This window comes from Podarcis raffonei, chromosome 10 (genome assembly GCF_027172205.1).
Source record: "Podarcis raffonei isolate rPodRaf1 chromosome 10, rPodRaf1.pri, whole genome shotgun sequence".
In the NCBI taxonomy this organism is placed as follows: Eukaryota; Metazoa; Chordata; class Lepidosauria; order Squamata; family Lacertidae; genus Podarcis; species Podarcis raffonei.
The window spans coordinates 30401619-30413734 of record NC_070611.1 but is presented as its reverse complement, the minus strand read 5'-3'; the positions used below and the strand labels follow the sequence as shown (position 1 = coordinate 30413734).

General features: G+C 37.9%; 2 protein-coding genes across 4 annotated transcripts in view; one reads left to right on the top strand and one right to left on the bottom strand.

Moving 5' to 3' along the window:
* PPM1H (protein phosphatase, Mg2+/Mn2+ dependent 1H) overlaps nucleotides 1–12116 on the top strand; it is a 233822-nt gene that overhangs the window by 87697 nt on the left and 134009 nt on the right. The window lies entirely within an intron of this gene.
* The window catches only part of LOC128422191 (uncharacterized), an 85520-nt gene that overhangs the window by 70537 nt on the left and 2867 nt on the right, over nucleotides 1–12116 (bottom strand). Inside the window, exon 2 of one of the 3 annotated variants that reach the window (XR_008332446.1) lies at nucleotides 991–2998. The exons of the other annotated variants lie outside the window; for them this stretch is intronic. The gene's annotated coding sequence lies outside the window, so the exon portion shown is untranslated. Of the gene's footprint in view, nucleotides 1–990; nucleotides 2999–12116 lie in introns of those variants that run through there. 3 annotated transcript variants of the gene reach the window in all.

Sequence of the window (12116 nt, the reverse complement as noted above, 5' to 3'; positions counted from 1 at the left end):
CCCTTCCACACAGCCTCCCTGTTTTTTCAGTTCAGGCAATATCATTTTTCTGGGTCATCAGGTCATCATTTGTTTTCAATCTCATGATGACAGACATTCTTTGGCAGCAAACATTTCATTTGTGCAATATTACCATTAATGTAACAACACTTTCTAACACAATATATACACCCTGGGTAAGATTTACAGGCATTACTGTCTTCATTCTGTTTGTATACTTTTGCACAGAACTTGAACAAATTTCGCATTTCCAGTGCCATATGTGAAAAGAACGTATTTAGTGGCAAACAATCCCATTGGAACAACCAAAATAAAAGGACTTTTGCCAGTGCAGGAAAACTTTAAACTGGATTTTCATTTTGACTCATAAGAACACACTACATATGATAGTAACCTAGGTTGCAGCTCCAGAAAACATCTGTACATCAAACTGGTTCAGAATGACCAGTAGTTCTTAGTGCATCCAATTCTTCCTAGAATAGTATCTAGACTGCTACATTTTATCATGTCATGAAAAAATATTTTTGAAATTTAAATGAAACATTAATTTTCAGTGTTGCACTCTACGATACTTCATCCAGATTTGGTGATACAATTTCAAATGCTGCTTAATTTGAATAGTATGAGATAGATAGATAGATATCTCAGTAGTAACATCATTAAGAGTGAACCTGGAAATGCCCACTTTGTTTTTCAAAGAGGCAGCAGTGAAAGGCTTAAAGTAGCAACAAAAACAAACTCTTGCTATTGTTCAGACGTACTTTTAGGACTGAATCAATAACTCAAATTGCACCATCCCTTTCAATTCCCAGAGGGACCAAAGCTAAACTCTGGATTGTTAAATAAAATTTGTGTTTAATTCAAACTAAACAAACTCTTTTGAATTAATTTAGAAATTAAGCCAACTTAATCTGAACTTTTACTTGCCCCCATCTCTATAAGATACTCAGAAATGGTTTTCACCAACTTAGAGCTGTATAGAACATCTAGATGAATATATTTTATGAGAGCCAGTAGACAGGATTCAGACAGAAGTGAGTGGCAACCCCTACCCCCCTTAAAAGCCTCCTCCCACTACTGGAAACCCTCCAGACTGACATCCTATAAATTTTAAGGCTACTTTTGGAACTGTTGCTTTGCTCCTGTGGGTAAGCAAAAGTGTTTTCTGCTCATGCATTCAGTGAGGGATGGATCTTGCCCCATGCGCTTTATTATTGGGCTGCAGCATAGAACATTTGCCAAGCCTAGCTGAGAGCTATGCAAACTGGACAGCAAAATTCCATTCACACTTCAGTAACTGATTTCCAGGTGTGTAGTAATACTGTTTTTTGTTTTTAAAAAGAAATTGCAATATGGAATTCAGTATTGTCTAGAATTAATTCACTTTGCTGCTGCTGCTGCATCAACAGTTTAATAACCCAAGACAAGGTTGAAAATCGTGCTTAAAAGTAAACCAGTTACATATATCTTAAAGGTGAAAGGTTACTGGAAATGAAGGTTATAGCTTGGGAAAGTGAAGGGTTGGAAAATTGTCACTGGGCCACCATCTATTTCAACAGTGTTGGTAACAGTGTCGGAAATTATTAGAATAACTTGCCTAAAGAAAATGGGGAAAACTCAGACTTTCATACCAACTATCTCACCTAGGCCAGAACTGGAAGAGCTTTTAGGCAAATAAAAATTGAGATAAGAGAGGAAATTCACTTGTCTTATGGAGCTGCTACAGCCACATGATCAATGTTTGCTATCTGATTGTAAATATTCAATGATAACATTGTCCAAATTTGCAAATCAGCACTACAGAAATTGCCCGAGACACATTTTATTACATCGCTTAGCTTATCTACTCTTTCCTTCTCCCGATTTTAAAACATTCTAGAACAACCTCCTGATTCTGTCTGCCCTTTCCAGTTCATACAGTACAAGGGAAATTCCCCTTTACAGTAAATATCTGACAGCTGTAACTCAAAATGTCTAACTTCTTCCTAATCAGAATTTACCAAAATTATTCTATTTTTATCAAATAATCAAAGAGTTGTTTTTCAGTACTTGCCCAATGTCCATAAAGAGAGTTGCATTGTCAGTTTTAAAACTAGCAGTCCGGGATACCTGTTCTATAAGAACGTTCTTCAAGGTACTTCGCTAAGTGAGATGTTGAAATAAAACATTTTGTAGGTTGTTGCTTGAACTTTACAGGTACTTGTCTTTCATACAGCACAATCCTACTAAATTTATTTTAGTCCTTTGCCCTTTGCTTAATGCACTCTTGCAGTTTTGTTTCTTATGTTGTGAGTTATGTGAAAATTGCACACTTGTAATTTTTCTTTCCTGTCATATGAAGATGACATAGACAGTGGCCAAATACCTCTTCAATCATTCTGCCAAATTCTACCTACATTATACTTGAAGGAGGCTTCTCCCTGTCAACCTCCACTTTACTTTGATGTTCCATTGTATTTCAGTTTAATTTTGCCATTTTCTTCCTTTATTGGCACAGTGACTGTAAGCGAGGAATGTACTATATTCTGGGCTCAGCATTCCAAACAATGAAGAGAGTCTTCTGGATAAAAATTGTTTGGATCAATGTACTTAAGCGTGGTGACTGTGAAATGTCAAAACTTTTTTGTAACCCGAGAACAAAAATGTTTAGTAAAGGGATATATTTTATGTGTTTTGAAACTTTTAAGTGCAATGAAATAAGGAAGCTGGAAAATGTATGCACAACAAAGTTTTAAAATGATATTGTAAAAAATAAATAAATATAAAAACTTATTTTGGGTAGTATTGCTGTGAGTTTCTTTTCTGGGGCATATAGCTGGTGAATGCTGTCAGTGAAAATATGATATAGTCTACAATTCCCCATCCTTCAGCTTTCTTTTGAGCTGTCTCAGCCAAACTATAGTTGCATAGGTACATACTGCACCTTCTTTTTAAATTTTTCCATTTGTTAAGTTCTTTGGCAGTGCATGTTCAAGCACTCAGCTATCAATTCTGTTTGCTGAAGAACAAAATGGGAATAAGCAGAGAAGAAAATTGATGTAAGTAAAATCACCTAACTGAATTCCAGAGCAAATGCCCAGTTGGTTATTATAGATTTTTGTATGGTTTGGGTCAGTGGAGTGCTGCTTGTAAAATTCCAAAGAAGCACATAATAAGTGAACAGCTGTTGTTTCTACATATGGACAAAATTACTTTAAAAAAGTTTGTACTCTGTTACTGTCAAGTAATATGTCAACTAGCACTTTATAGTTTTTATAGTATTTTAATTGCTTTTCAGTAATTAGACAGAAGTTAGAAGATAAATGCTTGCTTAATAATAAAACTTGGAGAAAGCTGCAATGCATGTTTCTTAAGTTTGGCTGGTGACTGAAACTCCATAATGCACAGCTAGCTACGAATTCTGTTCTGCAAGTATATTATAAATACTGGCAGATATCAGGGAGAGCTTTAAAGGGATTCTGTGTTTCTAAATAATTGAAACGATACTAAAAATGGTTTAGACACATCAAACAATACCAAGAAGCTTAAAAACTTTAGTTTTGTATAATGCTGAGACAACGAAGGGAAGTGGGAATATTTTAGCTCCATGTGCAAGGCTTAAAGCTGATGAGGAAGGGGTGGCTTAGCTACAAGGGAGAGGGGTGAGAGAAAAAGATAACAGCAAAGGGTTAGTCAGTGCTCTCCTTTCCAGTGTGTATTGTAACAGGGGCTTCAGCAGGGCCCTCATAACTTTCACTCAGATAAACAGTGATTTGCCTGTGCAGTGAAGTGAGCAGATGGATTGTATAATAAAGGGAAAGCTCTGCTAAGCCTGGTTGATGGTCCAAGCTGGAGGGGGGGGATGACTAACTATAGCCCATGGAAGACTCAAGGTGATATGTATAATGTATGATGGAGGTTCTCCGTATCAGAGGCTTTGCTGGGGCCAGATAGAAATTTCCAAAGGTTAGATTTACCCTTGCTACCTATTCATAAACATTCTGTTTCAGAAGAATCCACCATTGATTACAGAATCACATTGCAGGTTGTCTGAGTTTATTTTAAAAGCAGTTTCTTGAGCAAGGCAACCATAGTTCTTTCTCTTTCTTTTAAAAATAATATTATAACCCACAGAGCCCTGTTTCCTATGAAGGCATTGGTTGAATATATAGGATAAATATTTCTCTTTCATATTGTTGTTCATACTTGCAAATATCCATGTAAGTTGGCAAATATTTCATAATAGGCACTACCTGTTTGTTTTGAGAATTAGTTCCTAATATGTGGCACAGTTCTTTGAATTCAACATATACATATATTTTGAGAGGGCATTGTTGATGCTGGCATATGTTTAGAATAGATTTATGAGGTACCCAGACTGAGAATGGACTAGAATGTTTCCCCATTATTTTAATTTTACAGGATCAAAATTATTTAACATTGCTCTGGAAAACAAGCTGAAAATTAACATTTGCTGAAGAAGTAAATTCCTAAAGTGTATGCGGCAATAAAAAATATGGTATGTAAAATGCATTACTCCCCAGCCTTTTCTAGCAATTGTGCTATCAGCATAAGCATTTCAGCTTGCCAGACAAAATGACACCCCGCCCTGCAGTCTTCCCCTGGGGTGTTGTTCTCTTGACCCCTGCCCCCACCCAACTTAGAGGAGGGAAAGCCCAGTTGTTCTATCATAAAGGTAAAGGCCCCTGGACGGTTAAGTCCAGTCAAAGGCGACTATGGGATTGCAGTGCTCATCTTGCTTTCAGGCCAAGGAGCCAGCGTTTGTCCACAGACAGCTTTCCAGGTCATGTGGCCAGCATGACTAAACCGCTTCTGGCGCAATGGAACACCGTGACGGAAACCAGAGCACATGGAAATGCTGTTTACCTTCCTGCCGCAGCGGTACCTATTTATCTACTTGCACTGGGTACACTTTCGAACTGCTAAGTTGGCAGGAGCTGGGTCAGAGCAATGGGAGCTCACGCTGTTGTGGGAATTCGAGCTGCCAACCTTCTGAGCAGCTATCTTAAGTTGTATAGGCTTCTGCTAGCAGGACTTGTTACTTGATTCCAGACCTAAGGCCTTAATGAGATAGACCTCTGGGTTGTAGTTAACACTGCACAGCAGAATTCCATTTGTGCACCAGGGTCTCCCCTTCCTCTCTTCCCATGTGCCCCAAAATCTGCTCCAGAGGACCCTTCAACCCTCTGGTGCAGATGTTGAGGATGCATGGGGAACCATATGGAGAAGGGGAAAGTCAATTCATGCAAGTGGAAAGTCTCTTGCTTGAGCAGAACAGCAGAGTTGTATACAACCCATTGCTTCTCAACTGTTTCAAATGGGAGCCATTTATAAACTTAGCCTTCCAGGGACCACCTATAAACTAACTTCACTTTTCAAGTTCTACTTTCACCCTCCATAACAAAGTATAAGAATATTATACCAGTAGTCAGCACCAAGCAAGCATACACTTCGTTTTAACCTCAATATAGGAACATATAGGCAGAATACATTTGAATAGAATTGAAGTATGACAAAGGAAGAAACAAGTGAGCCTATCTCATAAAAAGGCATCATGACCTTAATGGTTTGTTGTTGGCCTGGAGAAAGGCAGCTTGGGAAGGGGGGGGGCAGTCACTGCTACCCTTCCAGGAAAAATTGGCATTGCAGTTTATGGAACAGAGGTCTATTGTTCTCATTTTCTCTGCTCACTTCCTCAAAACATCCAAGTAAAAATGAAATTGTCCAACCTTTTTCAGTTATCAGGTGGGGCCATGGCAGCACATAACATGATTCTATCCCATCATATGTTGTGCTGGTTTAGATGCTATGAGGAAGAGACACATGGAATGGCAGCAGCTATTTGGCTCTAGCTAAATCCTAATATGGTTACTCTTCCAGACCTTTTCAATATATTTCTAATTTTACTGTGTGACCAGAAAATGAAGAGCCACAACTTTCTAAAGCATAATACTGCTTTTTATACTTGGTCCATGAATTTCTTAGTAACTATCACCATTTAAAAGACATTTTAAGGATGTTCCTTTGTTGCTCACATTAAGTTTGAAATAGAAACCTGCGTGTGCATTTTCCTATTGCAAAATAGGCAGCAATTTTAAAGCGAGAAAAATGGCATGAGTGGCACCACCATTCTATTTCAAAATAATTTCTAATAATAATTAAGGGTAATTACATATTAGCAAAGCAATGACTTGTTTCAAAATCAGTGGCACAGTTGATTTTTTTTGGAGAGCTCAATTGCCCAGGCCTGCCTTATCCCTTTGTCCCCCACTATCTTGTTCAATAATCATTCTTCTTCATGCAAATGTAGATGGAGTGAACAGGGAAAGGTTAAAATGGAAGCAGGCTATCTTTCATCAACATTGTAATTTTACTGCTTGGCTTGGTGCCAAATACTCGCTGCAGTCACTAGCTGCCATTCCAACGTGAGTGAAAGGATCTTTAATAAGAGTGTAAATAAAAGCCAGGCTGAGAAATGAGTTTTCCATCCCAGCAATCACTGGCCTAACCTCTGCCGTAAATAGTCTTTCAGAGCAGCACAGATGGAATACCTGCACCTGGGGATCAAGGCAATCTCTGAGCAGTGCAATTTAAGCAGCTGGGTACAATCGAAACATGAATTAGCTGGGATAGGCTGAAGAATTCCATTTTATATATATTATGTAGAAACAAATAGTTCACTATAAATTTCCCTTTCACAATGGAGTTGCTTTTTTAAAGCCATTTCTCTCTTGGAAGGGGCAGATGACTACAGCTGTTGAATTAATTAAGCCATGAGAATTTCTCATAAGATGGTATAACAATAGGTATTTAATTTATGATTATTGATTCAATAGTGTGAAAGTGATTTATCTGATCACAGCAGAGGTAGCAACGGCACCACAAGAACGATAGGTCATTCTAGGTTTATGTGTCTGAGTGGCTTTATTGATTCTGAACTACTGAGTCAGATGTATTTGGCAACTGAACCCTCAATACTTTTTAAAAGCCCTTTATACCACCATTGGTAACAATTTATTGTACTGATCAAGTGTTGCTCTGTAGTGGAGTGACAGCAAACGTATGTCAGAACTAGTAACGTTTTGTTGTTGTTGCTCAGTAGATCAGTCTTTTAAAAAACAAAATCATGTGCTATTAAAGCCCCATGACATTTTACTGCTTGTTAAAAGGAGACAGCATTACGCAATCTGTGCTAGGATCTATATTATATTGGAATATAGCTAAAGATATAGCTGAACCGTTTTGGCACATGACAAAATCTCAAGCTGCATGACTTGGTACCAATGTGAACAGTGGGCATTATGCTAGGTGATTTAATGAGTATTAAAGTGGCATGCCTACATATAAGAGTGATAGAAATAAATAGGCATACAAAGATGACCATATGGATCAGCACAACAACCACGTTCATTGTACCAGTTTAAAAATGGCAAGTTACATTACACTTACATTTTTAATGTAAATGATATCTCTTTCAATTAAGTTGCTATTTAGTAGTGGTGCATCAATGCACAATCACATTCTCTTCCTTAATCTTCTTAGATTTTAGTCTAGTCTAAAGAATGGTTTACTTTTATTTGTATACAGGCTTTTTATTTTTATGCACATGCATAACATTTAAGACTACTGATACAGGAACAAATGAATTCCTTTCCTATGGCCTCTATGCATACACAGGAAGAATGAGTGTAACAGCATATGAAATCATCACTTTCCATTCTTTTATCTTCTATACAACTATGTCACGGCACAACTCATGGAATAACCTTCCATAAACACCAATGTGTTACAGACTATAGTTCATAAACTAATATTTGCCTCCTATCGAATTGCAGCCAAAAGGCATTGCAATCTGCAATCTACTTGGATGAAGATGTGTTCTACAAAAGGCAAACAATGACTGCACCAATCTCTCTTAGAAGAGGAGTTGGATAATAAATATATCTTCCCTTCCCTTAATATATAAACATTAAAAACAATTCAGCTCTAGCCATGGGTAACAAGTTTTATATAATTATTAGTTGTGCCAAACATTTATAAGCAATCGTTGTATATTAAAAGGTGTCTCCAGAAAAATTAAATAGATCTTTGGTGAACCCAGTACTGCACATCTGCACCCACATAAGCAACTTGAGCAGAAGGGTGTTTCTGCCAAGGAGCCAAATCTAGTTAGGATACCAAGAATGAGCACTTGTAAGAGTTTCTTAAGTGGCACAAGTGTCATGCCTCCATGGCAGAGGTTTTCAATCTTTTTGAGTCCATGGCTTTCTTGACCAACTACATTATTTCTACAGCACCCTTGTGCGAATCAGGAGTCCAGTTATGTCACCCCTTGCCTGCAGAGCTGGTAGCCTCTCACCATTTTTCAAACACCCTCCCCTCAGCCTCATCTCCTCTCCCCTCTCCTTAGGAGTCGTCTGGGCAGCCACAGGCCCTGTTCTCTGAACTGCCCCACCCCCACCCCAGAGAGGTGCCTCCTCACACTGCCCACAGGGGCCTGGGAAGCACCCCCTGGCCAGCCCCAGAGGCACCATTCGCCTGGAGAGCTTGTAGCCAGGGCTGCTGCAACAAACAGCCGTGCAAGCCTTTAGGAGGCAGAGACGTACGGGGGGAATAGAAGGAGGGAAGGAAAGAGGGAGAGGCCAGTGTGTGCGTGTGGCATGGTGAGGGTGCTGTTTACATGCATGTCCCTAACCCCATCCACTTTTGAGCATTCACATATTCAGGCATTAAGATTTTACAACTCCCAACAGTAAATTAAGGAAACCCTACAAATTAACCCACATTGTCTCAGGAGCTATTAATACAGAAATGGGAAACTTGTAGTACGCCTGTTGTTGGGCTCAAATTTACACCAGGCCCAGCCAGCATGAACAAGTCAGGGATGATGGGAATTATAGTCTATCATCTGGAGGGCCTTAGATAATTCATATTTGCATCAATGTATCATAGTATCTAGGGAACTCCTCCTAGTCACCCTAGCTTGAGATTAGATGGGCGACCAGGGGGAGGACCTTTCCTGTTCTGGCACTCCCTTCTCCAGGTATTTGGCAATTCCACACCATATAGTCAACACATATGCAATACACGACTTTCCCCAAAAAATCCTGGAAGCTAGTTTAAGGGTGCTGAGAATTTTTAGCTCTGTGAGGGTGAACTACAGGTCCCGGATTCTTTGGGGGAAATCATACACTTCAAATGTATGGCATGATCCCACCCATTATTTGCCTGCCATAACCACAGCTAGCCTTCAGGGACTTGGCCAAGACTAGCTCTTTCTACCAGGTATTGGAAAAGTAGATTTACTTCACTGTTCTCTGTGGTTGTGGTTATTTTAAATCTTGTATTATATATAATTTATTATTATAGTTTTATTTTGCAGTAAGCACTTTCTTAACAAGATACAGGAAGGTGAAGTATACAAAATCAAATAATTGCATCCAACTTTTTAGCCCCACTGACAATTTTGAAGAAATGCCAACAAAACACCTGAAAGAGACACCCCAGAACACTGATGAATATTCAAATATTCAAGCATTATTTCGCCGTTCATGAGATGGAATAATGTGATGAATGTATTATGCAGCATTTCTGAATGGTTTGGCTTCATGGTAAACTCTGTGATGAAAGGCAGGCGGGATATGATATACTTTAATAAATGGGTAGACTCACTATACTAGTTAAATCTATGTCTATAACTCAGTATTTTCCCCAAGTACTAAAAACTTTGCTCTCAAGCCATGCAGATTTCATAAATTCTAAGTTACTAAAACCATCTGGAATAATGTAGGGAAATGTAACATTTAACAGCACCTTCAGCACCAATTATGTTCTTAACTACACCTACATGTAATAGCTGCTCACTTTAAACCAGTCCTGTGCAAGAGTTCTACTAGCCCATCCCACTTTCCTAAAATGCCCTCTAAAATAATAAGCCTGAAGGGAATGGAAGGCAATTTTAGTACAACAGCTTGAATATAGGTTTAGTTAGTAGAAAACTATTTTGTTCATGGAAGTGGTTCCCAGCTTAGTAGTGAGAAAAGTGAACCCAAGTCCTGTAGGGCTGTTTTTAAGGTCAGTCTGTGTCTTCCTTTTTCAAAATATTTCTCATACCCTGAACAGAGTGGCACGGAAAGAAGTAGCTTCTGCAAGAGTTCACAGAACAGGACTAATACATTATCTCATCCTTCTCAGTTCTTTGGATTTAAGCCCTTATTTCTGCTTCAAGAAGATCAATGTAATACTGAATTCAGCCCCAGGCATTAATGCCTTATCTACTGATACCAATGAAATACAACTGCAAATACCCGAAAAGGTTATTTATAGGCAAAACTCACGAGAAAGAAAAGCTCCCAGTCAATTAATTTAATGAATTTTAAATTGTGTCTAGTTCCATGCAGTTATGTTGCTTTTGTGCATATACCTTTAAAAAGCAGCGGCAGCTGTATAACTGCTAGGATTAAATTATAGAACTGTGCTGTCTTGCTAGTGGTAGGGGTCATATTGGAATGATGGGCACTAGTCTGAAAAACAGAAGAGCAACTGATGACTTAGCTATGGGAAAGATATCTACTTAAGAGCAAAACATAAATTGCTCCAATTGTTCAATGCTTTGTAAATTGCAGAACTAATTATATTCTTCCCAGCCCTGGAACTAGGGAGGGGAAGAGAATTGTACTCAGTATATATCTAACTATGTATGCACACATACAGAGAAGAGTTACTTGCAACCCACAAACTGCTTTTACAGTGAATTCTACCCAATTTTTTGTATACTACACTAATGGAATAAATCTTGTTGAGAAGCGCTGAGCATTTTGCCAAATTCACTAGCAGCTGAAATGAAAACATCACTCCTAAAGCTATGTAAAGTTCATGAAGGGTTGCACTCAGAGCAATTAATGGACACAACCAACTTGGGCCAGAAATTCCAGTGGGCCTGCTCTGAGTAGAACTTAGTTGGATACAACCTAAGTTCTCTCTTATTTGGTGTAGGAATCTGCAGTAAAGACCCACATCCAATTATGTGCTTCAAACTGCATTACAAAGACAGTTTGAACTTGGATGAGTAAATGTTCATCATAGTTCCCTGTTGTGTGCAAAAATCTGATTGGTTTTCTAACTGATGATGCTGAAACTCTTAAAATTTAAAAAGCAATTTCATCCTGACCTCACGTTATGATTTACAAGGAATTTTTTGCACATTTTCAAAAATCCTATATTCACTCCCCATTCTTATGGGATACTGATTCCAACAATACTACTGAGAGGATGAATATAGTCAGAATTTTTTTCCTGAGGTTTCATAAAATTATTCAATGTAGAAATGTTTGTGTTCGATGAATCATTTAAAAAATTAATCATAAAGTTTCCTTGTGTATCCTGAAAGTACTTTTTTAAGTGTTCTAGATCCAAGTTTAAGCTACATCTTTTAGATAAAGTGAAAAATAACATGTTTGCCACAAAGACTACATTTTCCCATTACTGCTCTAACTTGTGTCCTCAATTTATTTTTTCATCATATCTTCTTTAAACAGGCCACCCTACCTTACAGCTTTCTAAGTTTCAGGTGTTTTTTTAAACAAAGAAACTCACTGGAGCTCAGCATACAGCACCAAAGATATTAAATAAAGATAAATGTGTTTTATTATATAAGCTTTTCAAATTAACGTATTCCTATCTTTTCATGATTTAGCCATACAAAGTTTGAAAAAAATAAGAAATCCAACACCTAACTAATAAAGCATACAACACAGAGAGGATGTTGCTCACAATACTAAGTACTGAACAACGAACCTTTACAAGTAAAGAACCTATTGTTTTCCAATCTATAGCTCAGTATATTCATTTCAGCAAGGGCAAGCACTAGTTTAATTAAGGAGCTTTTATATAGTGATCATACTAGTTTGTGTTTCATACTAGTATTAAAAAGCCTTTAAGATATTTTACGCACAGTTCTTTCGCCAATTATTTTTAATTTTGTCATCTAATAATAGTGGAATTTGGGTAAATTGAGTTATATCCAACATGAATCATACTCAAAAGTAGGTCCTCCTAAATCAATGGGCTGAAGTCCATTTATTTTAATGAATCTACTCTGAGCAGGACTAATGCTG